A 23870-nucleotide genomic window follows, 5' to 3' on the forward strand; every position below is an offset into this window, starting at 1 on the left:
CGAGGCTCTTCGGCCTTTTCCTGCACATGCACAATACAGTACATTGCTCTGCCCTCAACAGGGCAGAAAGAAATACACCTGTGGAAGAGTGCAATGTCGAGGACACTGTGTGTATGGCATAGGACCCGTCATCCACGCAAAGCAAGAATGCTGTATATCCGGGCTGAAAGGTACTGGCCTTACCTCATATGAGACTAACCTGGTGACAGGTTTAATATATATCAAACTTTAAAACAAACCCATCACATTGAACGGGCAAATTGATTTATAGCTTTGCAGGAAAATATTTGAGTCCACATTCACACTAGCAGTATTTGGTCAGTATTTTACATCAGTATCTGTAAGCCAAAACCAGGAGTGGGTGATAAATACAGAAGTGGTGATGTGTTTCTATTATACTTTTCCTCTGATTGTTCCTCTCCTGGTTTTGGCTTACAAATACTGATGGAAAATACTGACCAAATACCGAATGTGTAAATGTGGCATTATACCTAATATTTTCCTGCTTGGAATTTCTATCTTTACTTTTTGGCCATGTTCACATGTTCAGTACTTGCTCAGTATGTGTAAGCCAAGTGGGTGATAGATGCAGAAGTTGTGCATATGTTTCTATTATGATTCTTGTCTCATTGTTCCACTCCTGATTTTGCCATTCAAATACTGACGTAAAATACTGACCACATGTGAACGTGGTCTTGGAATAGTAGATGGAGCCAGGAAATAGTACAATTGCCAGGAAATTTAAGTATAGGGTTAGTGATTCACTATTAGCTAGGATTTCTATGTCCCAGGGCAAAGATTCAGGTCACATCCCTAGCCCTGTCTTCAAATTAATTTGATCAATGCAGACCAACCTCCCATAACTATACTTTGCATTATGGTCCAGGAGAATATGAATTCAAACATATTGGAAGGAAGCTAGAAAATGTACAAATGCTTCATCTCAAAACTGATGCAAGTAGGCATCGTAGAGAATAGTTCCTAGGGCTACTGAAGTATACAGTATATGCACATTATTTTTCAATAACAGTTGAAATATGAATTAAAGTAAAAAACTGAGATATTCAAGCAACTAGCGTCCAATTTGTTTATCACACACAAAACAGTTTGCCAAGTAACATTTCAAGTTTTTTTCTTACTTATTTGTTATGTTCAATTGTGCTTGGAACAAAAAAAATCTTTCAAAACTCCTGTGCAGGTAAACGTTTGCTATCACACAGGGAGATATCAGTTTCTGGACTTTACTCCCAAAGTGTACTCGTGTCTCATGCAAATGATTGACACAGGGTCCAAAGGACAAAGAATGAAAACGTAAATGCTTGATTAAAGAGAATGTCCAACTGTGGGGACATTTTTTTTTACTTGATGCATATATTTAGGGTTGAAAATCATTTTTGCAATGGGTTTTGGCTCTACAGTATGTTTCCCTGTGCATTCCTCTTTGATGCAATCTGTGGTCATAAGTCAGCTGAAAGAAGTTTAAAAAAAAAGACAGATAAAAGAGTTATAAGCTCTACCATTGGACCATCAGAAGAATGGGGTCAATGATGGATTTTGTACCCAGCAATAGGCAATGCAACAAAGAGGCAATAGAAGGCAAACAGTGCAATTTTGTTAATGAAATACAATTACAAAAAATGATTTTTTTTTTTGGAGGGGTGGGGGAGGCAAAAGTACAGGCATTTAAGTAAGAAAAAAATGTCCACAAAAATGTACAATGCCTTTAAGCATATATAGTACATTACACTGTAAAATAACATGGTAAAAAACAATTTTTGAGGCTAAAATGTGTTTTTCAGATGCACTTATATAAATGAAACATAGGTAGAAATATACACCTAGCAATTCCTAGCTTATCCATGCATCTAAGCAGTAGAGTCTACCTTGTTGTGACTATAAATCTGGCTACAAAAGTTTGAAGAGAGAAATCAAAATTTATATGCATGCATAGTGACGCAGTAGTGTTTCTTTTTTTATTGAATGGTAGAAATGAAAGGAATTTAATATCAGGGCATAAAGCATAACGATAAGACAGTCACTGTTATTTCCTGAAATACAATTTATGGCTATGAATTCCAATACTTAAAGGCCTCACTTTAAGGTTGCGGCCATGCTATCACTATTCGGTCAGTGTTTTACATCAGTACTTGTAAGCCAAAACCAGGTTTGGGTGATAAAGACTGTTCCTTTCCTTATTTTGGCTTACAAATACTGATGTAAAATTCTGACCTATTACTGATGGTGGGAACGTGGCTTAAGATGTTGTCTGCTTTCGGCAAATTCTTATTTTGTTTTCATATTGCCAAAACAATAAGAGTGTCAACTGAACTCTCTCTGTAGGCACCTGTGTGTGAGGTCTCATTGCAACTTGCAATGAAATCGGACTAACGTAATCTGATTAAAAATCGAATTGCATTCAGACCGATGTTAGTCTATCATTGTGTGTTCATCTGCGATTATTTTTTCAGCTCGGATCGCATGCTGTGTTTGTAATCAGAAATTGGATTGCATCCCACAATAGAAGTCAATGGGTGCAAGAAAAAAATCTCACAGCACTCGGACCATGCGATTTTTACACATTAATGTCCTTTGAAAAGCCGGCAATTCATCTGCTGTGTACAGTAAAATCATAGAGTGACAGGTTAGAATAGAATAGATAGAATAAATATATACACATAGAATACATAGATGTATAGATATCAGTGACACACACACATATATATGTATATATATATTACATAGATAGATAGAAGAAAAGCTGGCAATTCAGCGGCCACAAACAGTAAAATCACAGCGGGACCCGACCAGATAGAATAGATGGAGTACATACAGTATATACACATAGAAAAGATAGGTATATAGATGTCAGTCACATATACAATTAGTACAGTGCGTGTCCAGATAACTATACATGTATTTAATTATTACAAGATTATTTTTTGGAAAAAAAATGGTGTGGGCTCCCTTCAAATTTTCTTAACCAGCAGAGGGAAAGCGGACAGCTGGGTGCAGATGTTTATAGCTTGGGAAGGGGGTAATACCCATGGAGTTTACCAGGCTATTAATATCAGCTTACAACTGTATACTTAGCTTTTACTGGCTATTAAAATAGGGGACCCAAATAAAAAATGACGTAGGTCCCACTACAATTAATGACCAGCAAGGCTAGGCAGACATCGGCGTGCTGATATTAGTAGCCTAGGAAAGGGGCCATGGATATTGCCCCACCAGGCTAAAAACATCAGCTCTCAGCCACCCCTGAAAAGGCGCATCTGCAACATGTGCCAATTCTGGCACTAAGCCTAGCTCTTCCCACTTACCCTGATGCGGTGAAAAGTGGGGTAATAGTTGGGGGGGTTGATGTCACCTTTGTATTGTATATTAACCCCATAGTCATATTTTGTGAAAGAACACACACTCAGAATAATGTCCTTTCATTGAAAGAATGACACAGACACCGTTAATGAATCTAAATTAACCCCTTCATGACCCAGCCTATTTTGACCTTAATGACCTGGCCGTTTTTTGCAATTCTGACCAGTGTCCCTTTATGAGGTAATAACTCAGGAACGCTTCAACGGATCCTAGCGGTTCTGAGATTGTTTTTTCGTGACATATTGGGCTTCATGTTAGTGGTAAATTTAGGTCAATAAATTCTGCGTTTATTTGTGATAAAAATGGAAATTTGGCGAAAATGTTGAAAATTTCGCAATTTTCACATTTTGAATTTTTATTCTGTTAAACTAGAGAGTTATGTGACACAAAACAGTTAATAAATAACATTTCCCACATGTATACTTTACATCAGCACAATTTTGGAAACAAAATTTTTTTTTGCTAGGAAGTTATAAGGGTTAAAATTTGACCAGCGATTTCTCATTTTTACAACGAAATTTACAAAACCATTTTTTTTAGGGACCACCTCACATTTGAAGTCAGTTTGAGGGGTCTATATGGCTGAAAATACCCAAAAGTGACACCATTCTAAAAACTGCACCCCTCAAGGTACTCAAAACCACATTCAATAAGTTTATTAACCCTTCAGGTGCTTCACAGCAGCAGAAGCAACATGGAAGGAAAAAATGAACATTTAACTTTTTAGTCACAAAAATTATCTTTTAGCAACAATTTTTTTATTTTCCCAATGGTAAAAGGAGAAACTGAACCACGAAAGTTGTTGTCCAATTTGTCCTGAGTACGCTGATACCTCATATGTGGGGGTAAACCACTGTTTGGGCACACGGCAGGGCTTGGAAGGGAAGGAGCGCCATTTGACTTTTTGAATGAAAAATTGGCTCCACTCTTTAGCGGACACCATGTCACGTTTGGAGAGCCCCCGTGTGCCTAAAAATTGGAGCTCCCCCACAAGTGACTCCATTTTGGAAACTAGACGCCCCAAGGAACTTATTTAGATGCATAGTGAGCACTTTGAACCCTCAATTTGATCCGTAAAAATGAAAAAGTACTTTTTTTTCACAAAAAAATTCTTTTAGCCTCAATTTTTTCATTTTCACATGGGCAACAGGATAAAATGGATCCTAAAATTTGTTAGGCAATTTCTCCTAAGTACACAAATACCTCACATGTGGGGTAAACCACTGTTTGGGCACATGGTAAGTGTCACGCCCGCACATACTTACCCGGCTTCTCCCATCCCTCGGCGCGCTCACGATCCTGTCCCGCGCCGCTCTGCCTCCTCCTTCGCCGGCTCTCGGCATCTGGTCTCTTCGCGCATGCGCGGTCGCGTCTCCCCCGTCGCTGAGCCTTCTGGGAGGTCGCGACCCGGTGGCTCCGCCCCAACATGGCGGCGCCCATCGGGTATTTCTTCCCGGCGTCTTCCTAGGTAAGACGCCTTTGCTTTGTAGGTGCACTATCTGCCGTCAGTGTCCCTATGCCCTAGGCTCCCCTGTACCAGTGTCTTTTCTCAGCCCAGTCCTTGCTTTGTCGCTGTATTCTGCCAGTCCGTGTTCCTGCTGTATTCTGCCAGTCCGTGTTCCTGCTGTATTCTGCCAGTCCGTGTTCCTGCTGTATCCTGCCTGTCCGTGTTCCTGCTGTATTCTGCCAGTCCGTGTTCCTGCTGTATCCTGCCAGTCCGTGTTCCTGCTGTGTCCTGCCAGTCCGTGTTCCTGCTGTATCCCGCCAGTCCGTGTTCCTGTTGTATCCTGCCGGTCCGTGTTCCTGCTGAGTCCTGCCGTTCCGTGTTCCAGACATTCTTTCAGTTAAGTCTTGTTTTCCTATTATTCCCTGCCATCCTTATAGCCTGTGGTTTCCCTCTTTATTTTGGGTCGTCCCTTTGGCTCTAGCTGTTGTGTCTCCATTCCCCCGAGGTCCTGCTCCTAACACTCCCTGTATAGGGGGTGATTCCATCTGGTCCGCTCGACCCCGGGGGCTCTAGAGTCACGACCCAGAGGGTCCACTCTCGGATTTCTGTCCGAATACTTACAGGAAGCAAAGGCCATGGACCCCGCTGGGGCCTCTGCTACGCAAAAAGAGCTACTCTTTTTGCGGGAGAATCAGTCCCGTATGATGTCCTTTATGAAGGCTATGGATTCTCGTTTGTCCACGCTCCAGTCCTCCGATCCTGGCAACGCCGCTCTACTCATTGGCTTACAGCAAGAGTTAGCTCAGCAGCGTGACACCCAGGCCCATATACTTAGTTATATGTCTTCTATTGACGATCGGCTGCTTTCCATCCAGACAGCCGCTTCTACGTCTGCTCCTGCTTCCCACCCTCCACCCCGCTTGGCTAAACCGCCTCGGTACAATGGGGATCCTAAGTCCTGCCGAGGATTTCTAAACCAATGCCGTCTTCACTTTGAGCTTCTGCCCCAGCATTACCCGACGGATCGGTCCAAAGTTGCGTTTTTGATTTCCCATCTAGAGGGTGACGCCTTGGCATGGGTTAATCCACTTTGGGAGCGAGACGATCCCCTAGTCTCCCGGTTGTCTGAATTTTTGGAGACTTTCCGTCTTGTCTTTGACGAACCTGGACGACTGGCCTCTACAACTGAAGCCCTATTCTCTCTCCATCAGGGATCGTTATCCGTAGGCCAGTACGCTATTCAGTTCCGCACCCTCTCCTCTGACTTGGGCTGGAACAATGAGGCGTTGGTGGGTGCTTTCTGGCGGGGCCTCTCTGGGCGAATAAAGGATGAGTTAGCTGGTCGGGACACCCCTACGGTTTTGGAGGAATTAATTTCCTTAGCGACCCGTATTGACCTTCGGTTCCAAGAACGCGCTCGCGAGCGGAGGTCTCTTCGTCCTTCTTCTGCCACCCGTAAGCCACTCAGTCCACAGCCTAGAACCTCCTCTCAGGCGTCCGCACCGGAACCTATGCAAGTGGACCATCTTAAAATGTCCGAACAACGTCGTAAAGAGAGGCGCACTCAGGGGTTATGTTTTTACTGCGGAAGTGCTGCTCATTTATTGCGCTCTTGCCCTGAACGTCCGGAAAACTCCTCCGCCTAGGTCAGGTAAGAGAGGCCTCCCTAGGTGTGTGTGATTCCTCTCAACCCCTTACTTTGTCCGTTCTTTTGCATATTGCGGGCAAGGGCGTTTCTCTGGATGCGTATGTGGATTCGGGCGCTGCAGGGAATTTTATTAGGTTGGAAGAGGTTTTGAAATTCTCCGTTCCAGTCAGAACCTTAGAGGCTCCTGTGATTCTAGCATCTGTGGATGGTAAACCTTTACAGGAGACCATTACTCAAGTGACACTTGAGGTGGAACTTCAGGTTGGGGCTCTGCACAAGGGGAGAATTGCATTTTATGTTTTAGCGGGTCTGTCTCATCCTATGCTCTTAGGTCTTCCTTGGTTACGGAGCCACGAGCCCATTTTAGATTGGCGCAATGGTAATATCTTGCGCTGGGGTGAGCTTTGTCGGGAACGTTGTCTGCTGCCGGTGCGTCCTGTGGGATATTCCTCTAATTCTTCTCCTTCTTCTTCCTTTCCTGCCTTACCCTCTGTCTACAGCGCTTTTTCTGATGTCTTCAACAAGAAGGAGGCTGAGGAGCTTCCGCCTCACCGTCTCTATGATTGTCCCATAGATCTCGTACCTGGAACTAACCCGCCCAGGGGCAGAATCTATCCTCTCTCTCCTGCTGAGACTCAAGCTATGTCTGAGTACATTCAAGAAAATCTTGCTAAAGGTTTCATCCGCAAGTCTTCTTCTCCGGCCGGAGCAGGGTTTTTTTTCGTGAAGAAGAAAGACGGTTCCCTCCGTCCCTGCATTGATTATCGAGGCCTAAACAACATCACGGTGAAGAACAAATATCCTCTGCCACTCATTCCGGAACTCTTCGACTGTCTTCGGGGTGCGCAAATCTTTACCAAATAAGATCTACGTGGCGCATACAATCTGGTTCGTATTCGTGCAGGCGATGAGTGGAAGACCGCCTTCAATACTCGTGACGGTCACTACGAATACTTGGTTATGCCGTTTGGTCTCTGCAACGCCCCCGCGGTTTTCCAGGAATTTGTGAACGATGTATTTCGGGATCTTCTCTACTCCTCAGTCGTGGTTTACCTTGACGACATCCTCATCTTCTCTCCGGATCTCTCCACTCACAGGCGAGATGTCCGCCGAGTCCTGCAAAGGCTAAGAGAGAATCATCTGTTCGCTAAGATTGAAAAGTGCGTCTTTGAACAGTCCTCTCTTCCCTTCCTTGGGTATATTGTCTCAAGATCTGGCTTAGAGATGGATCCAGAGAAGGTTTCTGCTGTCCTGAATTGGCCTCGTCCTCTTGGAACAAAAGCAATCCAACGTTTTCTTGGCTTTGCCAACTACTATAGACAATTTATTCCTCATTTTTCTTCCATGACCAAGCCTATCTCTGCCCTAGTTCGCAAGGGAGTCAATTCCAGCCTTTGGACCCCTGAGGCTGAAGAGTCTTTTTTGTCCCTTAAACAAAGTTTCGCTACGGCCCCTGTGCTTCATCGTCCTGATGCTAATAGACCGTTTGTCCTTGAGGTCGACGCATCTTCTATTGGAGCTGGAGCAGTACTTTTGCAAAGATCTTCGTCCGGACGTTTGGTGACCTGTGGTTTCTTTTCTAAAACTTTTTCCGCTCCTGAGCGTAACTACTCTATAGGGGATAAGGAGCTATTGGCTATCAAGCTAGCCTTGGAAGAATGGCGTTATCTTCTTGAAGGGTCTCTTCATCCATTCATCATTTACACTGACCACAAGAATCTGGCCTATATTCAGTCTGCCCAAAGACTAAATCCACGACAAGCCAGATGGTCTTTATTCTTCGGACGATTTGAGTTTGAACTTCATTTCCGACCTGGAAATAAGAATGTCAAAGCAGATGCTCTTTCGAGATCCTTTCAACCTCAGGACATGGAGGATTCTCCGGCTCACATCATTGATCCTGCGAGGATCGTCACTCTTGCTCCTCTAAGAGTGATTCCTACTCCTCCTGGCAAGACTCTTGTGGCTAATCAAGACAAGGAGAGAGTTTTACGTTGGGGTCACTCCTCCAAAATTGCAGGACATGTAGGAGTCAAGAAGACACTGTCTCTTATCTCTCGGCACTACTGGTGGCCATCTCTCCGTCAAGACGTCACCAAATTCATCGCTTCTTGTCCTTCTTGTGCTAAAAATAAAGTCCCTAGGCAGCTTCCCTTCGGTCTCCTGCATCCTCTGCCTGTGCCTTCCGTTCCATGGAGTCATATCGCTATGGACTTCATCACTGATCTACCTTCTTCCTTGAATTGCTCTGTCATCTTGGTTGTTGTAGATCGGTTCTCTAAAATGGCTCACTTCATCGCTTTGCCTGGTCTGCCTTCCGCTCCTGAGTTGGCAAAGATCTTTTTACACCAAGTCTTCCGTCTTCATGGTTTTCCACATCATATTGTCTCAGACCGTGGAGTACAATTTACCTCACGTTTTTGGAGAGCTCTCTGCAGTCTATTAAAGGTTAACTTGGACTTCTCTTCCGCCTATCACCCTCAGTCCAACGGACAAGTGGAGCGAGTTAATCAAGTTCTGACTACATATCTGCGACACTTCACCAATGCACACCAAGATGACTGGGTCTCTCTTCTCCCTTGGGCTGAATTCTCTTACAACAATCTTCCCAGCGAGTCTTCCTCCAAATCTCCCTTTTTCGTAGTCTATGGTCAACATCCGAACATTCCTCTTCCTGTTTCTCTTTCCTCGGGGGTACCGGCAGCGGATTTCTTGTCCCGGGAATTCTCTACGATTTGGAATGAGACCAAAGTGGCTCTTGAGAAAGCTAGCCTTAATATGAAAAGGTTTGCTGACAAGAAGCGTTTGGATGCTCCGCCATATTCTCCGGGTGATAAAGTTTGGCTCTCCTCTCGCTATATCAAGCTTAAAATTCCCTCTTACAAACTGGGTCCTCGCTACATTGGTCCTTTTCCTATCTTGAGTCGCATTAATGATGTCTCTTATAAGTTGAAGCTACCTGCCTCTTTGCGCATCCCCAATGCCTTCCATGTGTCTCTTCTTAAACCCGCAGTCTTTAATTGTTTTCACTCCGCTACCTCTTCCTCTCCTCAGCTCTGTACTTCTGATGGAATCTTTAATGTTAAAGATATTCTTGCCAAAAAAGTAGTTAGGGGTAAAACTTATTTTTTGATTGATTGGGAGGGATTTGGCCCTGAGGAGAGGTCCTGGGAGCCCCGAGAGAACATCAACGCTCCCCTTATCATGAAAAGATTCCTTTCTAGCCTTAAAAGGAGGGGGACTAAGGAGGGGGGTACTGTCACGCCCGCACATACTTACCCGGCTTCTCCCATCCCTCGGCGCGCTCACGATCCTGTCCCGCGCCGCTCTGCCTCCTCCTTCGCCGGCTCTCAGCGTCTGGTCTCTTCGCGCATGCGCGGTCGCGTCTCCCCCGTCGCTGAGCCTTCTGGGAGGTCGCGACCCGGTGGCTCCGCCCCAACATGGCGGCGCCCATCGGGTATTTCTTCCCGGTGTCTTCCTAGGTAAGACGCCTTTGCTTTGTAGGTGCACTGTCTGCCGTCAGTGTCCCTATGCCCTAGGCTCCCCTGTACCAGTGTCTTTTCTCAGCCCAGTCCTTGCTTTGTCGCTGTATTCTGCCAGTCCGTGTTCCTGCTGTATTCTGCCAGTCCGTGTTCCTGCTGTATTCTGCCAGTCCGTGTTCCTGCTGTATCCTGCCTGTCCGTGTTCCTGCTGTATTCTGCCAGTCCATGTTCCTGCTGTATCCTGCCAGTCCGTGTTCCTGCTGTGTCCTGCCAGTCCGTGTTCCTGCTGTATCCCGCCAGTCCGTGTTCCTGTTGTATCCTGCCGGTCCGTGTTCCTGCTGTGTCCTGCCGTTCCGTGTTCCAGACATTCTTTCAGTTAAGTCTTGTTTTCCTATTATTCCCTGCCATCCTTATAGCCTGTGGTTTCCCTCTTTATTTTGGGTCGTCCCTTTGGCTCTAGCTGTTGTGTCTCCATTCCCCCGAGGTCCTGCTCCTAACACTCCCTGTATAGGGGGTGATTCCATCTGGTCCGCTCGACCCCGGGGGCTCTAGAGTCACGACCCAGAGGGTCCACTCTCGGATTTCTGTCCGAATACTTACAGTAAGGCTCGGAAGGGAAGGAGCGCCATTTGACTTTTTGAATGAAAAATTATCTCCATCGTTAGCGGACACCATGTCGCGTTTGGAGAGACCCTGTGTGCCTAAACATTGGCGCTCCCCCACAAGTGACCCCATGTTGGAAACTAGACCCCCCAAGGAACTTATCTATATGCTTAGTGAGCACTTTAAACCCTCAGGTGCTTCACAAATTGATCTGTAAAAATGAAAAAGTACTTTTTTTCAGAAAAAAATTCTTTTCGCCTCAATTTTTTCATTTTCACATGGGCAATAGGATAAAATGGATCATAAAATTTGTTGGGCAATTTCTCCCAAGTACGCCGATACCTCACATGTGGGGGTAAACCACTGTTTGGGCACTCGGCAGGGATCGGAAGGGAAGGCGCGCCATTTGACTTTTTTAATGGAAAATTAGCTCCAATTGTTAGCGGACACCATGTCGCGTTTGGAGAGCCCCTGTGTGCCTAAACATTGGAGCTCCCCCACAAGTGACCCCATTTTGGAAACTAGACCCCCCAAGGAACTTATCTAGATGCATATTGAGCACTTTAAGCCCCCAGGTGCTTCACAGAAGTTTATAACGCAGAGCCATGAAAATAAAAAATAATTTTTCTTTCCTCAAAAATGATTTTTTAGCCTGGAATTTCCTATTTTTCCAAGGGTAATAGGAGAAATTGGACCCCAAATGTTGTTGTCCAGTTTGTCCTGAGTACGCTGATACCCCATATGTGGGGGTAAACCACTGTTTGGGTGCACGGCAGGGCTCGGAAGGGAAGGCACGCCATTTGGCTTTTTAAATGGAAAATTAGCTCCAATCATTAGCGGACACCATGTCACGTTTGGAGAGCCCCTGTGTGCCTAAACATTTGAGATGCCTCACAAATGACCCTATTTTGGAAACTAGACCCCCAAAGGAACTAATCTAGATGTGTGGTGAGGACTTTGAACCCCCAAGTGCTTCACAGAAGTTTATAACGCAGAGCCATGAAAATAAAATAAAAAAAATTATTTTCTCAAAAATGATCTTTTAGCCTGCAATTTTTTATTTTCCCAAGGGTAACAGGAGAAATTTGACCCCAAAAGTTGTTGTCAAGTTTCTCCTGAGTACGCTGATACCCCACATGTGGGGGTAAACCACTGTTTGGGCACATGCCGGGGCTCGGAAGTGAAGTAGTGACGTTTTGAAATGCAGACTTTGATGGAATGCTCTGTGGGCGTCACGTTGCGTTTGCAGAGCCCCTGATGTGGCTTAACAGTAGAAACCCCCCACAAATTACCCCATTTTGGAAACTAGATCCCGAAAGGAACTTATCTAGATGTGTGGTGAGCACTTTGAACCCCCAAGTGCTTCACAGAAGTTTATAATGCAGAGCCGTGAAAATAATAAATACGTTTTCTTTCCTCAAAAATAATTATTTAGCCCAGAATTTTTTAATTTTCCCAAGGGTAACAGGAGAAATTTGACCCCAATATTTGCTGTCCAGTTTCTCCTGAGTACGGTGATACCCCATATGTGGGGGTAAACTACTGTTTGGGCACATGCCGGGGCTCGGAATTGAAGTAGTGACGTTTTGAAATGCAGACTATGATGAAATGCTCTGCGGGCGTCACGTTGCGTTTGCAGAGCCCCTGATGTGGCTAAACAGTAGAAACCCCCCACAAATGACCCCATTTTGGAAACTAGACCCCGAAAGGAACTTATCTACATGTGTGGTGAGCACTTTGAACCCCCGAGTGCTTCACAGAAGTTTATAATGCAGAGCCATGAAAATAATAAATACGTTTTCTTTCCTCAAAAATAATTATTTAGCTCAGAATTTTTTAATTTTCCCAAGGGTAACAGGAGAAATTTGACACCAATATTTGTTGTCCAGTTTCTCCTGAGTACGGTGATACCCCATATGTGGGGGTAAACTACTGTTTGGGCACATGCCGGGGCTCGGAATTAAAGTAGTGACGTTTTGAAATGCAGACTTTGATGGAATGCTCTGCGGGCGTCACGTTACGTTTGCAGAGCCCCTGATGTAGCTAAACAGTAGAAACCCCCCACAAGTGACCCCATTTTGGAAACTAGACCCCGAAAGGAACTTATCTAGATGTGTGGTGAGCACTTTGAACCCCCAAGTGCTTCATAGAAGTTTATAATGCAGAACCGTGAAAATAATAAATACGTTTTCTTTCCTCAAAAATAATTATTTAGCCCAGAATTTTTTATTTTCCCAAGGGTTACAGGAGAAATTGGACACCAAAAGTTGTTGTCCAGTTTCTCCTGAGTACGCTGATACCCCATGTGTGGAGGTAAACCACTGTTTGGGCACACGTCGGGGCTCAGAAGGGAAGTAGTGACTTTTGAAATGCAGAATTTGATGGAATGGTCTGCGGGAGTCACGTTGCGTTTGCAGAGCCCCTGGTGTTCCTAAACAGTTGAAACCCCCCACAAGTGACCCCATTTTAGAAACTAGACCCCCCAAGGAACTTATCTAGACATGTGGTGAGCACTTTGAACCCCCAAGTGCTTCACAGACGTTTACAACGCAGAGCCGTGAAAATAAAAAATCATTTTTCTTTCCTCAAAAATGATGTTTTAGCAAGCATTTTTTTATTTTTACAAGGGTAACACGATAAATTGGACCCCAGTAATTGTTGCGCAGTTTATCCTGAGTATGCTCGTACCCCATATGTGGGGGTAAACCACTGTTTGGGCACACGTCGGGGCTCGGAATTGAGGGAGCACCATTTGACTTTTTGAATACGAGATTGGCTGGAATCAATGGTGGCGCCATGTTGCGTTTGGAGACCCCTGATGTGCCTAAACAGTGGAAACCCCTCAATTCTACCTCCAGCACTAACCCCTCCACACCCCTAACCCTAATCCCAACTGTAGCCATAACCCTAATCACACCCCTAACCCCAACACACCCCTAACCACAACCCTAACCCCAACACACCCCTAACCCTAACCACAACCCTAATTCCAACCCTAACCCTAAGGCTATGTGCCCACGTTGCGGATTCGTGTGAGATTTTTCAGCATCATTTTTTGAAAAATCCGCGGGTAAAAGGCACTGCGTTTTACCTGCGGATTTTCCGCGGATTTCCGGTGTTTTTTGTGCGGATTTCACCTGCGGATTCCTATTGAGGAACAGGTGTAAAACGCTGCGGAATCCGCACAAAGAATTGACATGCTGCGGAAAATACAACGCAGCGTTTCCGCGCGGTATTTTCCGCACCATGGGCACAGCGGATTTGGTCTTCCATAGGTTTACATGGTACTGTAAACCTGATGGATCACTGCTGCGGATCCGCAGCCAAATCCGCACCGTGTGCACATGGCCTAATTCTAAAGGTATGTGCACACGCTGCGGATCCGCAGCAGTTTCCCATAAGTTTACAGTTCAATGCAAACCTATGGGAAACAAAAATCGCTGTACACATGCTGCGGAAAAACTGCACGGAAACGCAGCGGTTTACATTCCGCAGCATGTCACTTCTTTGTGCGGATTCCGCAGCGGTTTTACAACTGCTCAAATAGAAAATCGCAGTTGTAAAACCGCAGTGAAATGTGCAGAAAAAACGCGGTAAATCCGCCATAAATCCGCATCAGAAAAATCCGCAGAGGACCAGAATACGTGTGCACATACCGAAACCCTAACCCTAACCCTAGCCCTAACCCTAGCCCTAACCCTAGCCCTACACATCAGTGTTTCCAGCCATGGCCGATGATATTGCAGCATCGGCCATGGCTGGATTGTAATATTTCACCAGTTTTAATAGCTGAAATATTACAAATCGCTCTGATTGGCAGTTTCACTTTCAACAGCCAATCAGAGCGATCGTAGCCACGGGGCCCCCCTGTACCCCCCCTGGGCTGTACTACCACTCCCCCTGTCCCTGCAGATCGGGTGAAATGGGAGTTAACCCTTTCACCCGATCTGCAGGGACGCGATCTTTCCATGACGTCACATAGGCATTATGGGTCGGATTGGCACCGACTTTCATGACGCCTATGTGGCGTCATGGGTCGGGAAGGGGTTAAACCATACTTACGACATCACCCATTTCAGTGATGTCATTATCTACTGCAAGACAATATTAAATAATAATCAAAATTCCTCACATGTCCGCTGAGAAGATAATAATCCATTTGTCCCACGACGGCTCTAGCTATGCTACATCTAGATGCCAGGCTGCATGGTTGCATGATGTGACCATACAGCCTGACATCTAACAGAGACACTGAGCAGTGTTCTCAGTGTCTCCCGGTGAACTCCTATTACCTGACTGACGTCACCGTGAGCATGAGAAAGTTATCACGCTCATGGTGCTGTCAGAAAGGTCCTGGGAGTTCACAGCCAATTAAACATATCTAACAGCACTTGCACTGACGTCAGATAGGTGAACTGAGTTAATACGCTGTGAACTTCCAGGACTTTTCTGACAGCACCGTGAGCGTGTAATAGGAGTTCACCGGGAAACACTGAACACACGCAGCTCAGTATCTCAAATGGATGGGAGACTGTATAGTCGCATCATGCAACCATGCAGCCTGCCATCTAGATGTAGCAAAGCTAAACCCATTGTGGGACAAATGGATTATTATCTTGTCATCGGACAGGTGAGGAATTTTGTTGTTTATTACTTTAATTCTCTTACAGGGGATAATGGCGTCACTGTAATAGTTGATGTTGTAAGTATGGTTTAATTTAGATTAATTAAATGAGTCGGTGTCATTCTTTCAATTAAAGATAAGATGCAGAAAAATATGGTCAAAGGAGCGCTCAAGAAAAGGTCGCAAGGGCAAATTCTTTATTCCACAACGTGTTTCAAGAGGTGACAAGATCTTGCACCTGATGAAGACAGCGACTTGCCATTGAAACGCGTTGTGGAATAAAGGATTTGCCCTTGCAACCTTGTCCTGAGCGCTCCTTTGACCGTGTTTTTCTGCATCTTATCTCTCCTTCCCTCTGCTGAGGGAACAAGTCTGGAGCTGTTGGAGGCTGGCTGTCTTCACTTATCTTGCCTTCAAACAATTATACCCTTTGGGATCCTATTCTCAGTGCTCCCCAACGACCGCACTCCTATCTCACATCATTCTTTAAATTAAAGGTCTTTATTCTGGGTGTGTTTTTTTTTTTTATTCAATATGACTATGGGGTTAATAATAGAGGGTCTTATAGATGCCTCTCCATTACTAACCTCTGGGCTTGATGTCACCGGACAATACAAAGGTGACATCAACCCCCCAATTATTACCCCACTTGCCACCACATCAGGGCAAATGGGAAGAGCGAGACTAAGTGCCTGAATTGGCGCATCTTATAAATGAGAGCTGATGTTATCCATGGCCCCTTCCTAGACTATTAATATCAGCCTGCAGCTGCTTTGTGGAATAACCATGATTTTTAATCACATCTTTCATGCATCTTGACATGCTTTCCACTAGTCTTTCACACTTTTGGGTGACCTTATGCCACTCCTGGTACAAAAATTTAAGCAGTTCTTCTTTGTTTGATGGCTTGTGACAAGACGAATGAAAGCTGTGATTAAAAATAATGATTATTCCATAAAATATTGATTTCTAAACTCTTCCCGAGTTAAAACATTAGTATTGTTGTTTCTAAATGATTATGAACTTGTTTTTTTGTTGTTGCATTATTTGAGGTCTACAAGCAATGCATTTTTTCATTATTTTGACCATTTCTCATTTTCAGAAAATAAATACAAAATTTATTGCTTGGAACTTCGGAGACATGTTGTCAGTAGTTTATAGAAAAAAAGAACAATTTACATTTTACTCAAAAATATACCTATAAAGAGAAAAATCAGAGAAACTGAAAATTTTGCAGTGGTCTCTTAACTTTAGCCAGAGCTGTATGTATATATATATATATACTAGCTATTGAACCCGTTCTACGCCCAGGTGGCGAGCATTTATATTGGTATATTGTCTCCATCATGGTATGTGCTGCTCCATCCTGCGTCCCCATCCTGTCATGCGCTGCTCCATCCTGCGTCCCCATCCTGTCATGTGCTGCTCCATCCTGCGTCCCCATCCTGTCATGCGCTGCTCCATCCTGCGTCCCCATCCTGTCATGTGCTGCTCCATCCTGCGTTCCCCTTCCTGTCATGCGCTGCTCCCATCCTGTGTCCCCATCCTGTCATGCGCTGCTCCCATCCTGCGTCCCCATCCTGTGATGCGCTGCTCCCATCCTGTGATGCGCTGCTCCCATCCTGCGTCCCCATCCTGTCATGTGCTGCTCCATCCTGCGTCCCCATCCTGTCATGCGCTGCTCCATCATGCGTCCCCATCCTGTCATGCGCTGCTCCATCCTGCGTCCCCATCCTTATGTGCTGCTGCATCCTGCGTCCACATCCTTATGTGCTGCTGCATCCTGCGTCCCCATCCTTATGTGCTGCTCCCATCCTGCGTCCCCATCCTTATGTTCATGCTGCATCCTGCGTCCCCATCCTTATGTGCTGCTGCATCCTGCGTCCCCATCCTTATGTGCTGCTCCCATCCTGCGTCCCCATCCTTATGTTCATGCTGCATCCTGCGTCCCCATCCTTATGTTCATGCTGCATCCTGCGTCCCCATCCTTATGTTCATGCTGCATCCTGCGTCCCCATCCTTATGTGCTGCTCCATCCTGCGTCCCCATCCTTATGTGCTGCTCCATCCTGCGTCCCCATCCTTATGTGCTGCTCCCATCCTGCGTCCCCATCCTGTTATGTGCTGCTCCATCCTGCATCCTCATCCTTATGTGCTGCTCCCATCCTGCGTCCCCATCCTTATGTGCTGCTCCATCCTGCGTCCCCATCCTGTTATGTGCTGCTCCATCCTGCGTCCCCATCCTTATGTGCTGCTCCATCCTGCGTCCCCATCCTTATGTGCTGCTCCATCCTGCGTCCCCATCCTTATGTGCTGCTCCATCCTGCGTCCCCATCCTTATGTGCTGCTCCATCCTGCGTCCCCATCCTTATGTGCTGCTCCATCCTGCTTCCCCATCCTTATGTGCTGCTCCATCCTGCGTCCCCATCCTTATGTGCTGCTCCATCCTGCGTCCCCATCCTTATGTGCTGCTCCATCCTGCGTCCCCATCCTTATGTTCATGCTGCATCCTGCGTCCCCATCCTTATGTTCATGCTGCATCCTGCGTCCCCATCCTTATGTTCATGCTGCATCCTGCGTCCCCATCCTTATGTGCTGCTCCATCCTGCGTCCCCATCCTTATGTGCTGCTCCATCCTGCGTCCCCATCCTTATATGCTGCTCCCATCCTGCGTCCCCATCCTGTTATGTGCTGCTCCATCCTGCGTCCCCATCCATATGTGCTGCTCCCATCCTGCGTCCCCATCCTTATGTGCTGCTCCATCCTGCGTCCCCATCCTGTTATGTGCTGCTCCATCCTGCGTCCCCATCCTTATGTGCTGCTCCATCCTGCGTCCCCATCCTTATGTGCTGCTCCATCCTGCGTCCCCATCCTTATGTGCTGCTCCATCCTGCGTCCCCATCCTGTCATGCGCTGCTCCATCCTGCGTCCCCATCCTGTCATGTGCTGCTCCATCCTGCGTCCCCATCCTGTCATGCGCTGCTCCATCCTGCGTCCCCATCCTGTCATGTGCTGCTCCATCCTGCGTTCCCCTTCCTGTCATGCGCTGCTCCCATCCTGCGTCCCCATCCTGTCATGCGCTGCTCCCATCCTGCGTCCCCATCCTGTGATGCGCTGCTCCCATCCTGTGATGCGCTGCTCCCATCCTGCGTCCCCATCCTGTCATGTGCTGCTCCATCCTGCGTCCCCATCCTGTCATGCGATGCTCCATCATGCGTCCCCATCCTGTCATGCGCTGCTCCATCCTGCGTCCCCATCCTTATGTGCTGCTGCATCCTGCGTCCACATCCTTATGTGCTGCTGCATCCTGCGTCCCCATCCTTATGTGCTGCTCCCATCCTGCGTCCCCATCCTTATGTTCATGCTGCATCCTGCGTCCCCATCCTTATGTGCTGCTGCATCCTGCGTCCCCATCCTTATGTGCTGCTCCCATCCTGCGTCCCCATCCTTATGTTCATGCTGCATCCTGCGTCCCCATCCTTATGTTCATGCTGCATCCTGCGTCCCCATCCTTATGTTCATGCTGCATCCTGCGTCCCCATCCTTATGTGCTGCTCCATCCTGCGTCCCCATCCTTATGTGCTGCTCCATCCTGCGTCCCCATCCTTATGTGCTGCTCCCATCCTGCGTCCCCATCCTGTTATGTGCTGCTCCATCCTGCATCCTCATCCTTATGTGCTGCTCCCATCCTGCGTCCCCATCCTTATGTGCTGCTCCATCCTGCGTCCCCATCCTGTTATGTGCTGCTCCATCCTGCGTCCCCATCCTTATGTGCTGCTCCATCCTGCGTCCCCATCCTTATGTGCTGCTCCATCCTGCGTCCCCATCCTTATGTGCTGCTCCATCCTGCGTCCCCATCCTTATGTGCTGCTCCATCCTGCGTCCCCATCCTTATGTGCTGCTCCATCCTGCTTCCCCATCCTTATGTGCTGCTCCATCCTGCGTCCCCATCCTTATGTGCTGCTCCATCCTGCGTCCCCATCCTTATGTGCTGCTCCATCCTGCGTCCCCATCCTTATGTTCATGCTGCATCCTGCGTCCCCATCCTTATGTTCATGCTGCATCCTGCGGCCCCATCCTTATGTTCATGCTGCATCCTGCGTCCCCATCCTTATGTGCTGCTCCATCCTGCGTCCCCATCCTTATGTGCTGCTCCATCCTGCGTCCCCATCCTTATGTGCTGCTCCCATCCTGCGTCCCCATCCTGTTATGTGCTGCTCCATCCTGCGTCCCCATCCTTATGTGCTGCTCCCATCCTGCGTCCCCATCCTTATGTGCTGCTCCATCCTGCGTCCCCATCCTGTTATGTGCTGCTCCATCCTGCGTCCCCATCCTTATGTGCTGCTCCATCCTGCGTCCCCATCCTTATGTGCTGCTCCATCCTGCGTCCCCATCCTTATGTGCTGCTCCATCCTGCGTCCCCATCCTTATGTGCTGCTCCATCCTGCGTCCCCATCCTTATGTGCTGCTCCATCCTGCTTCCCCATCCTTATGTGCTGCTCCATCCTGCGTCCCCATCCTTATGTGCTGCTCCATCCTGCGTCCCCATCCTTATGTGCTGCTCCATCCTGCGTCCCCATCTTTATGTGCTGCTCCATCCTGCGTCCCCATCCTTATGTGCTGCTCCATCCTGCGTCCCCATCCTTATGTGCTGCTGCATCCTGCGTCCCCATCCTTATGTGCTGCTCCATCCTGCGTCCCCATCCTTATGTGCTGCTCCATCCTGCGTCCCCATCCTTATGTGCTGCTCCATCCTCCGTCCCCATCCTTATGTGCTGCTCCATCCTGCGTCCCCATCCTTATGTGCTGCTCCATCCTGCGTCCCCATCCTTATGTGCTGCTGCATCCTGCGTCCCCATCCTTATGTGCTGCTCCATCCTGCGTCCCCATCCTTATGTGCTGCTCCATCCTGCGTCCCCATCCTTATGTGCTGCTCCATCCTGCGTCCCCATCCTTATGTGCTGCTGCATCCTGCGTCCCCATCCTTATGTGCTGCTCCATCCTGCGTCCCCATCCTTATGTGCTGCTCCATCCTGCGTCCCCATCCTTATGTGCTGCTCCATCCTGCGTCCCCATCCTTATGTGCTGCTCCATCCTGCGTCCCCATACTGTTATGTGCTGCTCCATCCTGCGTCCCCATCCTTATGTGCTGCTGCATCCTATGTCCCCATCCTTATGTGCTGCTCCATCCTGCGTCCCCATCCTTATGTGCTGCTGCATCCTGCGTCCCCATCCTTATGTGCTGCTCCATCCTGCGTCCCCATCCTCATGTGCTGCTCCATCCTGCGTCCCCATCCTTATGTGCTGCTCCCATCCTGCGTCCCCATCCTTATGTGCTGCTCCATCCTGCGTCCCCATCCTTATGTGCTGCTGCATCCTGCGTCCCCATCCTTATGTGCTGCTCCATCCTGCGTCCCCATCCTTATGTGCTGCTCCATCCTGCGTCCCCATCCTTATGTGCTGCTCCATCCTGCGTCCCCATCCTTATGTGCTGCTGCATCCTGCGTCCCCATCCTTATGTGCTGCTCCATCCTGCGTCCCCATCCTTATGTGCTGCTCCATCCTGCGTCCCCATCCTTATGTGCTGCTCCATCCTGCGTCCCCATCCTTATGTGCTGCTCCATCCTGCGTCCCCATCATTATGTGCTGCTCCCATCCTGCGTCCCCATCCTTATGTGCTGCTGCATCCTGCGTCCCCATCCTTATGTGCTGCTCCATCCTGCGTCCCCATCCTTATGTGCTGCTCCATCCTGCGTCCCCATCCTTATGTGCTGCTCCCATCCTACGTCCCCATCCTTATGTGCTGCTGCATCCTGCGTCCCCATCCTTATGTGCTGCTCCATCCTGCGTCCCCATCCTTATGTGCTGCTCCATCCTGCGTCCCCATACTGTTATGTGCTGCTCCATCCTGCGTCCCCATCCTTATGTGCTGCTGCATCCTGCGTCCCCATCCTTATGTGCTGCTCCCATCCTGCGTCCCCATCCTCATGTGCTGCTCCATCCTGCGTCCCCATCCTTATGTGCTGCTCCATCCTGCATCCCCATCCTTATGTGGTGCTCCATCCTGCGTCCCCATCCTCATGTGCTGCTCCATCCTGCGTCCCCATACTGTTATGTGCTGCTCCATCCTGCGTCCCCATCCTTATGTGCTGCTCCATCCTGCGTCCCCATCCTTATGTGCTGCTCCATCCTGCGTCCCCATCCTTATGTGCTGCTCCATCCTGCGTCCCCATCCTTATGTGCTGCTCCATCCTGCATCCCCATCCTTATGTGCTGCTCCATCCTGCGTCCCCATCCTTATGTGCTGCTCCATCCTGCGTCCCCATCCTTATGTGCTGCTCCCATCCTGCGTCCCCATCCTTATGTGCTGCTGCATCCTGCGTCCCCATCCTTATGTGCTGCTCCATCCTGCGTCCCCATCCTTATGTGCTGCTCCATCCTGCGTCCCCATACTGTTATGTGCTGCTCCATCCTGCGTCCCCATCCTTATGTGCTGCTGCATCCTGCGTCCCCATCCTTATGTGCTGCTCCCATCCTGCGTCCCCATCCTCATGTGCTGCTGCATCCTGCGTCCCCATCCTTATGTGCTGCTCCATCCTGCATCCCCATCCTTATGTGCTGCTCCATCCTGCGTCCCCATCCTCATGTGCTGCTCCATCCTGCGTCCCCATACTGTTATGTGCTGCTCCATCCTGCGTCCCCATCCTTATGTGCTGCTCCATCCTGCGTCCCCATCCTTTTGTGCTGCTCCATCCTGCGTCCCCATCCTTATGTGCTGCTCCATCCTGCGTCCCCATCCTTATGTGCTGCTCCATCCTGCATCCCCATCCTTATGTGCTGCTCCATCCTGCGTCCCCATCCTTATGTGCTGCTGCATCCTGCGTCCCCATCCTTATGTGCTGCTCCATCCTGCGTCCCCATCCTTATGTGCTGCTCCATCCTGCGTCCCCATCCTTATGTGCTGCTCCCATCCTGCGTCCCCATCCTCATGTGCTGCTCCATCCTGCATCCCCATCCTTATGTGCTGCTCCATCCTGCGTCCCCATACTGTTATGTGCTGCTCCATCCTGCGTCCCCATCCTTATGTGCTGCTCCCATCCTGCGTCCCCATCCTCATGTGCTGCTCCATCCTGCGTCCCCATCCTCATGTGCTGCTCCATCCTGCGTCCCCATCCTTATGTGCTGCTCCATCCTGCGTCCCCATCCTTATGTGCTGCTCCATCCTGCGTCCCCATCCTTATGTGCTGCTCCATCCTGCCTCCCCATCCTTATGTGCTGCTCCATCCTGCATCCCCATCCTTATGTGCTGCTCCATCCTGCGTCCCCATCCTTATGTGCTGCTCCCATCCTGCGTCCCCATCCTCATGTGCTGCTCCATCCTGCGTCCCCATCCTTATGTGCTGCTGCATCCTGCGTACCCATACTGCCTCTGACCCGCTCAGCGCCGAGTGCTGGGGGGCCTGAGCAGGCGGGGACACCGGCGCGCTGTGGGGGTCAGGTGCCGGTATCGCCGCCAGCTCAGGCCCCCCCAGCACTTACTATATTCACCTGTCCCCGTTCCATCGCTGCGCGCCGCCATCTTCCCGGTCTCCTGGCTGTGACTGTTCAGTCAGAGGGCGGCGCCGGCGCGCATTAAGCGCGTCATCGCGCCCTCTGAACTGAAGGTCACAGGCCGAAGACCGGGAAGATGGCGGCGCGCAGCGATGGAACGGGGACAGGTGAATATAGGCCGATACTCACCCTCCTGGCGGTCCCTGCTTCTCTGTTGGAGATCGCGGTGTGCGTTCAGTGTGAACGCACACCGCGATCTCCCGGGAGCGTCGCTCTGTGAGGCCCAGACTGCGCCGGCGCTTGCGCTTGCGCAGTCTATAGAGGCTTCGGACAGAGTGACGCTCCCAGCGTTATATTATAGATATATATATATATATATATATATATATACATAAGTGTTTTAATGAATATTTGCTTTGAAAACTATGTGTAATAGACGTAGAATTTTTTTCTATGTGAAAGCTCATGTTAAAATTGCATTTCAATCAAATAACAATCGCACTGCATTTGCATGTAAATTGGATGCTAGGTTTTAAAAGTCTGTTTGTACTCGCATGATAAACGCATGACACTTGAATTACACTCATCAGACTTTACAGGAACAAAATTGGACCAATATTAAAATCACTAGTGTGTGTCCAGCCTTAAGCTGCTATTCCTGGGAAAGCATGTCTGTATTGAGGCATTACATGTCATCCGCTAAAATCAATTGGCAGACAGTGAAGCTGATGGGTGGTCTAGATTCCATTTGAAATTATTTACTATGTACAAAAACCAGCAAGAACAGGATACAATCATTATACTATGCATCTTTTTCTGCCTAATACCTTTAAATTGAAAGAAAGATTTTTGTACATTAATTAAATGTCTTAAATCTAGTAGCGCTGAATTGCACATACTTAAATTTAGATTAGCAAAACAAAATAAGCCTAGTTTAAAAATCTTGAATGCCAGTCTGTCTTGCTGTGATTTAGTGAAAAATATCTGAAGTTTATCTACCATATTAAAACCCTGCTGTTCTGTTCGGTCTGGGGAGACCTATTTTGAACTTTGGTATTTTTTGGGGTGTTCAAGATGCGGTTCTGAAACTTGTGGTTGATTGACTTAAATGAGGATGGGTCGGTCGGCCACGGGTTTCAGA

The 23870-nt window shown here is 48.1% G+C and overlaps 1 protein-coding gene across 1 annotated transcript in view; it reads right to left on the reverse strand.

Annotated features, from left to right (window-relative positions):
* LOC138679200 (cyclic AMP-responsive element-binding protein 3-like protein 3) overlaps positions 1–23870 on the reverse strand; it is a 534464-nt gene that overhangs the window by 509264 nt on the left and 1330 nt on the right. The gene's annotated exons all lie outside the window — the stretch shown is intronic.

The sequence above is a fragment of the Ranitomeya imitator genome, chromosome 1 (genome assembly GCF_032444005.1).
Source record: "Ranitomeya imitator isolate aRanImi1 chromosome 1, aRanImi1.pri, whole genome shotgun sequence".
Taxonomy (NCBI): Eukaryota; Metazoa; Chordata; class Amphibia; order Anura; family Dendrobatidae; genus Ranitomeya; species Ranitomeya imitator.